The sequence below is a fragment of the Bombina bombina genome, chromosome 7 (assembly GCF_027579735.1).
Source record: "Bombina bombina isolate aBomBom1 chromosome 7, aBomBom1.pri, whole genome shotgun sequence".
In the NCBI taxonomy this organism is placed as follows: Eukaryota; Metazoa; Chordata; class Amphibia; order Anura; family Bombinatoridae; genus Bombina; species Bombina bombina.
Window position 1 is genome coordinate 75,182,868 of NC_069505.1, and position 15,649 is coordinate 75,198,516.

The window sequence follows — 15,649 nt, forward strand, 5'->3', positions numbered from 1 at the left end:
TGCCGTCTGTCTCAGGCACACACTGTACAAACAAAGTGCCAAGTCTGTCTCACACTGTGCATAGTGGTTTAGTGCACACTCAGAAATCCTCTCAAATGCTAATGGTTTACTCCTTGTAATGACATTTCCTATGCTCAATAGCACTCTGCTGTAGCGCCCTCTGGTTGCTGCCAAAATGTAAAAAAAAATAATAGTTGTGCTTGCCTCATCCTTATGGGGTCCACTGGGCCCCTGACAGGAGTCACCCTATCCACCCCCTGATGGCGGCCCTGATCACCTGCCTTCATGACATGAAAATTATATGACATGTAGGATACATTCTGCTGATTTTGTGGAAAGTGCAGCTGGTTCTTTTTATTTACACGGTGGGATAAGGGACAAAAAAACCAATAAGGCAAATTCAGGATAATCCGGGACAGCATAGTTTAGCCCTTTAAAATCAATTAGGGACACACTGCCCAAATTCCGGACTGTCCCTAAAATAAAGGGATGTTTGGTCACTTTACTGTTTAAGCTTTATTTTTTATTCTGTATTCAGGGGTTGACTAAGACCAATCAGGGCCCGGGCAAAAATTAGGGAAGGTTCTGCACTGTCTCACACTGACCAAAATGTATGCAACTGAACATGGTAGCCTCCATGCCCTGCCCCCAACAGGCCCCCCCAATCCAGGTCCTATCCCCGTCTGATCTGTCTACCTCTGTCTATATTCATAGTTCCAAATATGCATAGGTAAAATCGATATGAATGCTGAATATGGTTGCAGGCAGCGGTATTCAAGATTGCTTGATTTAAATAAAGCATAAATACTATGCAGTTTCATGATTGCATTTAGTGGATTTTGCTGTAAGCATGACATGTGCATTACTCATCAGGCTGCAAAGGAAATTTTTCCATTTCTCCTTTTTTGCAGTTAGACTGATTTCTCAGTGGTTACCAGTCCAACCTAAAATTAAAAAGACCCGCTGATTTAATAGCTGCATTTGGAAAACTGCTGCTAACACTGTGTTTTTATTTATTTTTCATTTCAACTCACCCTTCTGCATTCTCCTTAAAAAAACACACCACGGTCTGTCCTGTAAAAGCTGACTTAAAGGAACAGTGAACACCTTGTAATTACAACTGTTTTACCATTTTCCAATAGTTTCACATACCAGCCAGGGGCGTATTATCGCCTAGGCCAACAAGGCCGGTGCCTAGGGCAGCAGATTTGGGCTGATTAAGGTCGCTCTTTACAGGCAGTGCTCCTTTAAACCGTTGCTTCATTTAGAGCCGCCGGCAAGAAGCGTTCTTGGTAAGAAACTTGACCTGGGATATGCTTCCAAGGTGAGGCTGGAGGAGAAGACCTTGTGCCGATACACTGCCTCCCCTTATCAGCTGTGGTTGGTCTGCGAGTGCAGTGCTTATTGCAGGTCTTAGTAACTAACAGACTGGATGCGTCTGTGCACTGATTAGATCAGCTTGTGATGTCTAATCCTAAACTCTCAGTGCTAATGTATGTTAGCTACTAATAGCTAGCTTTCTGTGCATTCATGTGATGTCTAATCATAAACTCTCAGTGCTAATGTATGTTAGCTACTAATAGCTAGCTTTTTCTGCATTCATGTGATGTCTAATCATAAACTCTCAGTGCTAATGTATGTTAGCTACTAATAGCTAGCTTTCTCTGCATTCATGTGATGTCTAATCATAAGCTCTCAGCACTAATGTATGTTAGCTACTAATAGCTAGCTTTCTCTGCATTCATGTGATGTCTAATCATAAACTCTCAGCGCTAATGTATGTTAGCTACTAATAGCTAGCTTTCTCTGCATTCATGTGATGTCTAGTCATAAACTCTCAGTGCTAATGTATGTTAGCTACTAATATCTAGCTTTCTCTGCATTCATGTGATGTCTAGTCATAAACTCTCAGTGCTAATGTATGTTAGCTACTAATAGCTAGCTTTCTGTGCATTCATGTGATGGCTAATCATAAACTCTCAGCGCTAATGTATGTTAGCTACTAATAGCTAGTTTTCTCTGCATTCATGTGATGTCTAATCATAAACTCTCAGTGCTATTGTATGTTAGCTACTAATAGCTAGCTTTCTCTGCATTCATGAACCCACGGAGTAAATACTAAACAGACACTTACAAAGTTTCATTACTTGAATGATGGCAATGACTGTATGTTATTGTATGTAAAGGGCAGTGATTGTTTCAAAGTGTATTCTTCTTTCCTTCCATTCCTCTCTCCCTTCTTTCCCTTTCTCCCTTCCTTACTCCCTCAACTCCCTCCCTTCTTTCCCTCCCTCCCTCCCTTCTTTCCCTCCCTCCCTCCCCTCCCTCCCCTCCCTCCCTCCCTTCTTTCTCTCCCTCCCTCCCTTCTTTCCTTCCCTCCCTCCCTCCCTCCCTTCTTTCCCTCCCTCCCTTCTTTCCCTCCCTCCCTTCTTTCCCTCCCTCCCTTCCTTCCTCCCTCCCTTCCTCCCTTCTTTCCCTCCCTCCCTTCCCTCCCTCCCTTCTTTCCCTCCCTCCCTTCTGTCTCTCAACTCCCTCCCTTCTTTCTTTCAACTCCCTCCCTTCTTTCCCTCCCTCCCTCCCTTCTTTCTCTCAACTCCCTCCCTTGCTCCCTTCTTTCACTCCTTTATTTCACTCCTTTCTTTCCCTCACCTCTTTTCTCTTCTCTCTCTCTCTCTCTCTCTCTCTCTCTCTCTCTCTTTCTCTTTCCCACCCTTCCTGCTTTCCTTTCCCTCCCTTTTCCCCCCTCCCCTTGTTTTCTCTCAGGCAGAAAATGGTACGTGATGCATGCAATTAACCCTTTCCTGCCGGGGTTAAAGTGTCTACATCAGAACAACTGTTCCGATGTAGACAAATTGAAATCAAACGATCGTGCACATGATCGCGAGATTTCAATTATTGGATCGGGTCTGCAAGGCATCCCTATAACCCTAGGAACGCCCTTCAGACCATGATCAAATTCAGGAAGCGCAGTAGGCTTCAGGACAGCCATTGGCTATGACGTTCTATTTCGTCATAACGGCTCTAAAGCCCAGTGTAATTATGACAGAATAGAATAGCATAACGGCGTTAAAAGGCTAAATCCACCTGTATGCAAGTGTTTTGTTAGCCCATTTTCTTTTGAATTGTTATGAAAAAACAAACAAAACAAAAACATTTTACACCCTGACCCAAAAAAATAAGTGGAAAAAAGGCCTAAAACCTTTGAGGGGGGGCATCAGAATTTTGAGTGCCTAGGGCAGCACAAAACATAAATACGCCACTGATACCAGCAGAGTCTGAACTATTTTACAACAGATTAATACCTTGTTGGCTTCAATTGTTTTCAATGGTCAAACTCCACACATAACTTTCCTTATTTGGTGGAGCAACTCTGTATGGACTTCAGAGGGCTTGCCACTGTAATTGTGTTTTATCAAAATGCGCATTGTTTTGCTTCATTAAAAAATGTAAGATAACAAACTACACATTAGGAACAGATATGTGGCAGGGTGAGGCTGGTGAACCCTTGTCATGTTCTCTTTTTTGCAGACTTTATGATAATTAGAATATATATAATACATAAATACTCAGCATAAGTCAAAAAGTAAAGCTTTAGGAATTATTTTAAAGTATTACTTTTTTCCATTAGACTTTCACACACTCAGAACGAAGTACTTTTGCCATGACAGGGTATTTTGTTTTCTGCCTTTATTCTTTATTATCTACATTGACCTGAAAGTAAAAAATACTTGCCATGTTGCTAATATAAAATAAAATTGCTATCAAATTAGAATCCATCTTGAAAAATGATTGCAATAGAAGTTACATTTAAATTTGAAACAGATATGATTTTCTAGCCATTTTGCACCTGAGGATGGTTATAATTAGGTTTTTAAGCCTTAAAAATAGCAAGTCGGCAAGTGCAGTGTATTCAGCTTGAAATCCCTGACTTAAAGGGACACTGAACCCAATTTTTTTCTTTCTTGATTCAGATAGAGCATGGAATTTTAAGCAACTTTCTAATATATTCCTATTATCAATTTTTCTTCGTTCTCTTGCTATCTTTATTTTAAAAGCAGGAATGTAAATCTTAGCAGCCAACCCATTTTAGGTTCAGCACCATGGATAGCGCTTGCTTATTGAAGGCTTACATTTACCCACCAATAAGCAAGCATAACACAGGTTCTCAACCAGAAATGGCCCAGCTCCTATGCATCACATTCCTGCTTTTTTAATAAAGATAGCAAGAGAACGAAGAAAAATTGATAATAGGAGTAAATTAGAAAGTTGCTTAAAATTACATGCTCTATCTGAATCATGAAATAAAAAAAATGGGTTTAGTGTCCCTTTAAAGGGCTATGAAACCCAACATTTTTATTTTATGATTCTGATAGAGCATGTGATTTTAAATAACTTTCCAATTAACTTCTGTTTTTCTTCATTCTCTTGGTATCTTTTGTTGAAAAGCAGCAATGTATGCTTAGGAGCCAGCCCATTTTTGGAGCACTATATGGCAGCAGATTTGCAAGAATCTGCAGGAACACTAGGTGGCAGCACTATTTCCTGTCATGTAGTGTTCCAGATGCCTACCTAGGTACCTCTTCAATGCATCATCTATGGATAACTAACTTGCTATACTTCTAATAGTAGATTACTATTTTTGAACACCCATTAACATTAATCCAAGAGCCTCCTCAGTTGTAAATACAAATATTTTGGACTTTGTGGGTTAAGAATCTTGTGAATTCTGATTTATAAAGAAATGTTAAATAAAGGGATAGGTATATATAGGGGGTATATTTGCTATCAATATCACTTCAATCTTTGTGGTTTTCAACTTTATATTTTTATTTCAGACAGTGTTGGATAAACTGAAACCAAACTCCTATGTCTCAAAAATACGTAACGATAAATAAAAATATTTATATATTTTTGTATTTGTTAAAGAGAATATGAGGACAATTAATTATTGATATCCTCATTTTGTTTTTAATATATACAACAAATATTTATTTATTTACTTATTATTAAAATAAGGGACTTTGGCCCCTATTTAAGAAAGTCTGGCGGACCTGATCCGACAGTGCGGATCAGGTCCGCCAGACCTCGCTGAATATGGCGAGCAATACGCTCGCCGTATTCAGAATTGCACCAGCAGCTCACAAGAGCTGCTGGTGCAACGCCGCTCCCTGCAGACTCTCGGCCAATGGGCCGCCAGCAGGGGGGTATCAATCAACCCGATCGTACTCGATCGAGTTGATTTCCAGCGATGTCTGTCCGTCTGCTCAGAGCAGGCGGACAGGTTATGGAGCAGCGGTCTTTGTGACCGCTGCTTCATAGCTGCTGTTTCTGGCGAGCCTGCAGGCTCACCAGAAACACGGGGCATCAAACTCCATTCGGAGCTTGATAGATAGGCCCCTTTGGCTCTTAATTATCCTGTTATACTGATTTATTGAGACCTTGCATGGATCTCTTAAATAAGCCAGTTTCCTACATAGTAGCAGAGCTCCTATCCATCATGGATATTGCAGGATTATCATTGGTTGGAACTCTGCTTCCCCCATGTCCCAAGCAAACATTCTAATTTTTGCCAAACCCAACCATGATGTCCAAACCCCACTCATGATACACCCTCAGTCTGCTCCTCGCATAATGGCCCTACACAAAAAACAGAGGTAGATAACAGCCTACACAACCCCTTCACCTCCATTTCCCTGAAAGAACTGAGGACATTTTGGGAGGTATTCAGTAACCATTTATGATGGTCATGTATTCACCTCTGCTCACCTCAGAAGAGGCTAATCCAGTTGGGTGCCATAGAAGCATAGAAACATATTTTTGAGGACAGGTAAAAACCACAGTCCAAATAAGTGTGCCCAAAATGTCCTAAAATGTTAAGCTTATTTATTTCATAGTAAAGGTTTATGCTTATCCAAGGATCAACATTGTACTTTGTTTTGAGCGGATGTAATGTGGCCTCATAAAATAAAGGTTGTTCCTGTATAAGACTAGCCTACATCACCAGCATATTATCACACAGTGTTTATTTTGTTCACACTTGTGGAACTCATTTCCTAAGGAGGTAGTGAATGCCAGTACCTTAGATACATTTAAAATGACTCAGATACACTTCTGGCTAGAAAAAGAATTCAGGTATATAATTGCTTTTGTTAAATGGATCTCCTTTTTAATGGGATTAAATTATGATAAATCTAAACTTTTATTCTAAATCCGGAAGGATCTGCATAGGCTGAAATCAATGGATTTCTGTCTTCTTTTAAACCTTGTACTATGTTATTGTTATAGACCCAGGGTATACTTCAACAGGTAGACACACTGTATGGCTAGTTCACCTTCTGTCTACACAAATGCTAGAGGCAGTATGATGCCACGTTTCATTAGGCCCCCTCAGCTCCAGTTAATGAGGTGTTATTTATAGTTTGGGACAGATATGGTATTATTGTGTAATACAAAATTAAAACCTAATGAAAAGTGGCAGTATGAAAAGGTCAGTTAAAATAATTGAGTAACACGATAAAAAGAATCTATCCATATCCTGGTGCTACTAATTTGTTAAAATGTAATGAAACACAAAGAAAAAAAATGTGAATGAAATCAAAAAGAAGGGAGACGCTAGAAAAAATAATATTTATTGGAAACCTAGGAAATCAAAATAAATTCCATCACATTATTATAATACAGTCCTCCTTATGTAATATCAAAATACAAGCTGCACAAAAATACATGCAGACTTGCAGCAATATAGTAATACTGCCACTGGCACGCCCCCATTTGCCTGGCCAATGGCCAGACACCTTATTGTCAAGTGGTAAAAAGTATAAATAAAGCAAAAGATCAATAATATAACACAAATAAAAAAAATATTACAATAGCCCAGATTACAAGAGGAGGGTAAAAATGCAAAGCATGTCTTGCACTCATTTTACAAGTCCATAGCAACTCTGCAATGCCCAAAATATTTTCCTCTTCAAAGGGTTTAACATAGCTCTGTGTTGCCTTCCCTTAGACACCAAGAATCTGCCTGTGCTCATATTCAATTCTTTTCTGGCTAATGATAATCAGAGAAGAACGTCCAATGACTGTTATAGAATTTATCTCCCTTCTGCTCCAAATAACCACCTTTTTCTTGCAGATTCTGCCTGCAGCGATGTGTCACAACAAATAAATTAGCCCTAAGTGTTATGAGCAGAAAGACGGCTTTCAATTAGGGCCCTGTTCGTTAGAACGTAGTGTTTATAACAGTAGGCAAAGGAAGACATATTTACAGTGCTGTGTGAGCTGAATATACTTTGATTGGGATATATGTATATTAATAAACACAAGTTTTCTCTATTAGCATGAAGATGTGGTTTTCAACCTTTAAGTGCCATTTTCTGAATAACTATTATCCATCAAAAAAATACATATTTGTTCAGATCTGACGACCTCTGCTCTGGTTACGTTGAAGGTAATTCTCATGGGGAGATGAATTCATAGCATAGGTTTAATTCATAGGCTGATTGATGTTTGCAGGAAAAAATGAACACATCCTGTACAATACTAGGAACTTGCATTTAATAATATCTCTTTACTTGTCTGCAGTCAAGGCCAGTGTTAAAAATACAATCGGCCATCCTTCTTTCTAAGCAATAGGACATGTTTGGGTTAAATATATACTGTACATGTTGAAATGTTTCTTGAAACTGGATTTTAAAGGGAAATAAAAATCCCAAAACATGTTTTCATGAATCAGACAGAAAATACACTATTAAACAACTTTCCAATTTAGTGTTTAATTATATACATTCTTAGAAGTTATAATGTAACAGTGCCTGACTGTCAATCCATCTAATCCAAACTGCTGTTTTCCATGCATAGATATTTAATCAACTATATTTAACTTGAACTGCACGAGGCAGTACAGCAGGACCTTTGGAATCACTATTGATCCCCCTCAATAAATTGGTAGTGTCACATGTGCCCTCCTAAAATTCAGTTACACCAAACACACGTTACTGTCGCTCAGCCAAAATAAAATGTACTATGTCTTAAATCACAAATCCATTACAGTGAATGCTTGGACCTGAATGCTAATGCTATACAAATTCAGCTCTATAAGTTGTTCTATGTATAGTGTTATATATCTACTTTGCTGCAGTCAAATTCCCTGTAAATAACTACAAGTAACAATCTACTACTTTGGGTACTATATTAATGGATGGTTCTTATTTCAATCTCATTCCCCCATTCTGGGGTTTGTAAAAGACGTTGAATTAATCAATATGGTACTAATAAACTTAGACTTATAAGACTATGAAGTACATTCTATGAGCTTATTCTATGTGTCTTATTCTTACACTATAATAGTTGCTGAATTTTATAAACACGACCACACGTGGGCGGTGGGGGATAAGACTCACAAATTATTTGGATTCATACCCAGTCCTATTACCTGGGCGTCATGTGGGTTTGGTAGTGTCTGCATATACACAGACCTACTCAGGTTATTATAATAGTGAATAGTATTAACAGTCTCTACATCATCTGTAGATAACAATATAGACACTTAAAGAACCACATACCAATTGACCTGTATGGGACTAGTTAACTGGCCACTAGGACCACTGCTTACTTCCCATAACTGAAACTGGGTCTGATCTGAATGGTGACTCTATCTATTATTTACCTTAATCTAGCTATATAGTTTAATTCTGTGAGTTCACTTTAGGCATCCAGGTGTTACATGAGAGACTATTCCTACCACTCAGGAGCTAGATGTCTAGCAGACCACAACATATAAGTGGACAGCCTCAATATTAGGACTGACCCATCATCTAAACGTGTACCTATAGTACCAGCACCAGTTCACTGGCACCTCACATATTTACTGTCTTATGTCCTACACCTCCTGAGGGGTTACATTTGGATCTCATTCCTTTAGTCAGTGTCCTGGCACGAGTAGTGGCTTATGTGGAGGGCCTTTGCTACAATTCACCTCCATTGCACCGGGCTTTCTACTCTGTGTCCCGCTGTTATCTGGAGCAGTGCCATTTTCTGTATACCTTGGGGGGCCCCCTCTCGTTACAGTGTTTTTAATTGTGTGTATTTACATATTTTGTTCTTAATGTGAAATAAAAGTTAAGTTTTAAACGTTTCTATGCAGACAGTTAGTTTTTGCATGGGTCTTTTCTATCCTCCGTCTCATACAGACGTATACTAATTTGAGTTGTTGAGTGCTTTCCATGTACATTCCTTGTTAAGTCTTGTACTGAATCTGTTTCGCAACTTTCCAATTTACTTCCATGATTTCATTTGCTTCATTCTCTTGGTATCCTTTGTTGAACAAGTAACAATGCACTACTGTCAACTATCTGAACACATTGGTCAGCCAATTAAAAGAAGTATATATGTGCAGCCACCAATCAGCAGCACCTGAGTCTACCTAGGTATCATTTTCAACAAAGAATATCAAAAGAACAAAACAAATGAGATAATAGAAGTAAATTGGAATGTTGTATAAAATCATGTTCTCTATCTTAATCATGAAAAAAAATGCGTTGTCCCTTTAAAGTGAATGTAAATTTTGATGCTAATGTGCCCGTTTTTAAAAATTCGATTAAAAACAGGGGCACTTTAATTGATCAAAATTTACATTTCCCTCCTGTTTCCCTTACCTTTTAAACTTGACATCTGCTCCAGCTTCTCCCGGTCGTCGCAAGCCATTTCTGACATCAGAAATGATGGATCGGTCATCCTCCAATCACAGCTTCCCCCCCGGGGGAATCAGTGTCTGATTCAACGCCGTGATTGGAGGAAGCCGGATTCATCATTTTAGACCCAGGAAGAGACTTGCGGAGGAAGCTGGAGCGGCTGTTAAGATTCAAAGGTAAGTTTTTTTTTCACAAAAGGAGGGAAATGTAAATTTTGATGAATTAAAGTGCCCCTGTTTTTAATCAAATTTTTAAAAACCGGGCACTTTAGCATTAAAATTTACATTCACTTTAAATTTTATTTATTTAGATTTTTATTTAATTTTTTAAAGAGATAGAAAGGTAAAAAAATAAAATGGGCAGGGGTGCATTTCAATTTGAAAACTTAAGCATTTTTACTAAATATTTTCATTAGCAAAAAACGCTTCTAGTAAAAGTAATCACTGTCTTTCAGGAGCATACACAGATATCCTGTGAGGGACCGTGCACCAGTATTCATATCCCACACCTTCTCAGATTGTCAGCAGTAGCTTGTACAAATGATGTCTTCAGAAGCAATACACACCAACCTCAGCTCTCTAAGCAGGCACAGTGTTTGAATAGTGTTGCACAGGCCCGCACAGGATATCTGCGTATGCTCCTGAAAAAAACAGTAATAACTTTTACTAGAAGCGCTTCTATTTCAAATTGAAATGCACCCATGCACATTTCATTGTAGTCCTTTCTATCCCTTTAAATAAAGCTACAAAGTTCCATAGAACAATTCAGACTTCTACGAAAATAATTGTTACATGTAATTCAAGTGTAACTGTTAACTCTCCTGTGCCCTGGAAAATTTGCCATAATATTTTCCTTATATATATCTCATAGCTAGAGATCAGATGTGCATCCATACTGAAAAAAACAGTAATCATTAATTTTCATGAAATGAATAAATAAAACTCAGGAACACCCTAAGCATTTGCGGGGGCCCTGGGCAAGACAAATTTCAAGGGCCCCACAGCATAGCGCTCTTGTTCTCCTCCCTCTGTATGTCTCCCGTATGGCCCACTCCTGTTTCCACATTCAGTGTTACCTATATAAAGAATAACAGTATACAGTATATTACACTGATACCATAAACACAATACAGGATATACATTGGACCTTCTAGTACCCGTACCCTCACCCCTAAAAGTATGGAGTCCCCCAAAGTGTGGGTGGAGCCTATTGCCCTGCCCAAAGAGTAGACCTGATAAAAAAATGTGATAGTATAGGAGTGGGAAGTCAATATGCCATATAACTACTCCTTAGCTGCTCGCCCAAGTCATTGGTGCCTGGACACAAGCCTAGTTGGTCTAGTCCAATATAGTAACATGGCACCCTTCAAAGAGACAATTCTATAGAAAAGTCTAGTGTAATGTGCTTTCCAACATAAAAAATGAGCACTGTTAGGTGGGTATGAACCATAACCAAGCTCGCCAGCCAATCAAGTTTGTGCACCAAAGCTTACTTAACAGTCAGCAACAACACTCTTAGAACAATACCTGGGGGCATTTTAGAAATGTTGGACATAGTATTACAAACAACAACAAAAAGGCTTTTTAAAAGGAACACTCAAGTCAAAATAAGCTTTTATGATTCAGATAGAATAAGCAGTTTTAAGACACTTTCCAATTTCCTTCCATTATAAAATTTTGCACACTTTTTATACACACGCTTTCTGGGGAACAAGATCCTACTGAGTATGTGCACAAGCTCACAGGGAATACGTATACTAGTCTGTGATTGGCTGATGTATGTCACATGACACAGGGGGGCAGAAAATGGGAGAACAAATAAAAATTGTCAGAAAAAAATCTAATGCTTATTTGAAATTCAGAGTAAGTGTTATTGCATTGTCTTTTTATTATGCACTTGTTAATAATGTAATTCTACTGCATTGAGTGGTCCTTTAAACAAAGTGTGTATAGCACCATTATGCAGGGGTTCCCAGTCTGGTACACTATTGACTTTTAAGCCCCTTGAAACATAAAATAAGTTGCACAACAGCTTTCTTTATGCCCCTGGTTAGGCACACATTTGTCAGGTGTTATGACTCTGGTGTAGAATAAGGGATATAAATATTTACTTTTGTAGTACAGTTTGGTGCATGGATAAACTTATATTAATCTGTACAGTTTGTTTTCTTCTTTTAAAGGGACAGTCTAGGCCAAAATAAACTTTCATGATTCAGATAGAGCATGTAATTTTAAACAATTTTCCAATTTACTTTTATCACCAATTTTGCTTTGTTCTCTTGGTATTCTTAGTTGAAAGCTTAACCTAGGAGGTTCATATGCTAATTTCTTAGACCTTGAAGCCCACCTCTTTTCAGAATGCATTATAACAGTTTTTCACCACTAGAGGGTGTTAGTTCACATATTTCATATAGATAACACTGTGCTCGTGCACGTGAAGTAATCTGGGAGCAGGCACTGATTGGTTAGACTGCAAGTCTGTCAAAAGAGCTGAAAAAAGGGGCAGTTTGCAGAGGCTTAGATACAAGATAATCACAGAGGTTAAAAGTATATTATTATAACTGTGTTGGTTATGCAAAACTGGGGAATGGGTAATAAAGGGATTATCTATCTTTTAAAACAATAAAAAATTCTGGTGTAGACTGTCCCTTTAAATCTGTTTATCAAAATTCTAGAACTTATCTTTATATTGTTATTAAAAATCAAGAATGTCTTGAAGTCAGAATATTTAGAAATAATGGCACTGTCATTTTCCGTCAACTGCTGCTTAGTATAACTCAGAATATTAGTGGCGCTACCATGGGCTGATATTAAAAACAGATCTGCATACTACAAGGTACATAGCTCTCACATAGGGCTGTGAAATTTGACATCTTAAAGGGACATGGAACACAATTTTTTTCTTTCATGATTCAGATAGAACATGCGATTTTAAACAACTTCTAAATTACATTTGTGATATAATTTGTTTAGTTGTCTTGATTTCCCTTTTTTTTAAATTATACTTAGGTAGGCTCCGGAGATGCTAATTGGTGGCTGCACATATATATCTCATGTTATTGGCTCACCCAATGTGTTAACTAGCTCTCAGTAGTGCATTGCTGCTTTTCAACAAAGGATACAAAGACAATGAAGCAAATTAGATAATAGAAGTACATTGTCTATCTGAAACAAAGAAAAAGAAAAACATTGGGTTTCATGTCTCTTTAAAGGGATAGGGAAGTCACAAATAAACTTGCATGATTCTGATAGAGCATGTAATTTTAAGCCATTTTTAAATGTACTTCTATTTTCAAATGTGCTTTGTTCTCTTAGTATCCCTTGTTAATAAAGAATATGCACATATCCTACACTAGTGGGAGCTAGCTGCTGATTGGTGCCTGCACACATTTGTCTCTTGTGATTGGCTAGATATGTTCAGCCAGCTGCCAGTAATGCAATGCTGCTTCTGAACCTACCTAGGTATGTTTTTCTACAAAGGGTACCAAGAGAACAAAGTCAATTTGATAATTGAAGTAAAGTCTCTTAAAATAATTTTCTCTGAACCATAAAAATGTTTTAATTTTGACTTGCATGTCTCTTTGAGTCAATTGTAATTATTGTTCCAGTGTTAACTCTCAGTATGTAACTGATATTGTCCATTTAGTAAAAACATTGAACGCATTTCAAGAAGAGTATTTATTCTTCCTATTTGAAAATAAAACAATAGTTATCTGCTAAACATTCAAGCAGATATTCAGTTGTCATTGTAAAGGAAAATGTATCACAGATCCTGAATATTGATGACAAAATTATTCTTTAGACATATATGGGGAGAGAAAAAAAGCAAACATATGAGCTAATTATACTGTACAGACAATGAATTGGTTAAATTGAGTTATATGTAGCTCAACCAATTGTTTTGGCAATTATTTACTAAAGCCTTTGGCCAAATGATGATTTGTGTGAGTTGTTTAAAACTAAACTGGAAATCTCCATACAGATAAAATATATTTTGTTTATTTAAAACTAATTTGTAGCTCTGCTTGGCAAACAAGTGGTTAAGTGCTTATAATGTGCTGTCCTTGTTTTGTAAATAATCCCTGATACAGACTTATGCTGGAACAGTTTATCCTTAAATTGCTTTTCTTTTTAATGAGATGTGCAAATTAATATAGCTTCAAACCTAAACTGGATTATTGATAAATAGCTGGTTACAGTTTTTTTTATTGCAGATACCCATTAAAGGAATATAAAACAGTTTGTATTCGTAGTTAAAGACTTAAGCTAGGTAGGTTCATAGGCTGATTTCTAAGCCTGTGAAGGCTGCCTCTTATCTCAGTGCATTTTATTAGATTTTCACAGCTAGAGAGTGCTAGTTCATGTGTGGCATATTGATATCATTGTGCTCACTCCCGTGGAGAAATGTATGAGTCACCACTAATTGGCTGAAATACAAATTTGTAAAATAGCACTGAGATAAGGGGGCAGTCTGCAGAGGTTTAGATGCAAAGTAATCACAGAGGTAAAAAGTATATTAATATAACAGTGTTGGTTATGCAAAACTGGGGAATGGGTAATAAAGGGATTATCTATCTTTTTAAATGAGAACAATTTTCAAGTAGACTTTTCCTTTAAGTATAGGCTTTGGAAAGGCTTTGTAAACATAGCCAGCAGAAGAAATTACAATTCCAATGTTCAATTGTTCTCTCAATGGTCTTGATTATCTAAACTTTGCTGGTTCTGATGTGGTTTTTAATGCCAACCCTTACAGGGGCTGCTCTTTTTGAATGATCTTAAAATTGGGAATGTTCCTGTAAATGGTGAAATGCCTCCTATAGAATGTAATGAAGTTCATTGGAAAGAGAAGCTTTGCAAGGTATAGCGAAGTTAGCAATGAGCAGGGGGCACATTTTAAAAATTAAATCCTGCATCAAAAACAAATCCCATTGCACTGCTTTCTGTGTATAGCATCTTACATTTGCCTCTAGTTTCATAGTGTTTTTCTAATAGGTTATTTATTAAGTATTTTGCATATTTTGTCACAAACTCCCACCTTAGTTTGCAACAAAAAATAGTGAGATCTGTAGGGCGGAAATGTTTAGATAATTACTCATGAATGTGAGAGACAATTTCATACATGCCGAAGGTTGTATTAAATATAATTTATTCCTGTGTAATGTACATACAGATGTTAAAGTTTTGATCAATATGATTTTTGATGCACCTAACAATGCAATTTCCCTGTGTATTTTTGTGTAAATGGTTCAAATATTCGTTTTGTATGATTTTTAAGATTACGATTTTCATTGTGCACTTTTGTGATGCATTCATCTCCTTCCCATACAGAAATGCAGTATACGCCCCTTAGCTAGACACCCTGTTTAAAGGGTTAAAAGTGGCTTTAGATAATTCCACCAGGGAAATAGAAGTACTGGTGAGTATTCTTTACTAATCTCACCAGCCTAGAGACCTTTTAGAGCATTGGGCCTTAACCCCTTAGTGACCAGACCATTTTTCAATTTTCTTACCGTTAAGGACCAGGGCTATTTTTACATTTCTGCGGTGTTTGTGCTTAGCTGTAATTTTCTTCTTACTCATTTACTGCGCCCACACATATTATATACGATTTTTCTCGCTATTAAATGGACTTTCTAAAGATACCATTATTTTCATCATATCTTACAATTTACTATAAAAAATTTTTTTATAAAATATGATGAAAAAATTAAAAAAAATACACTTTTTCTAACTTTGACCCCTAAAATCTGTTACACATCTACAACCACCAAAAAAAAAACATGCTTAATAGTTTCTAAATTTTGTCCTGAGTTTAGAAATACCCAATGTTTACATGTTCTTTGTTTTTTTTGCAAGTTATAGGGCAATAAATACAAGTATTGTAAGTTCCCACGGGAATAGGGCCCTCAATCCCTCCTGTATGTGTTTGTAAATTACAAGTCTTGTACTGTTTTATTTATA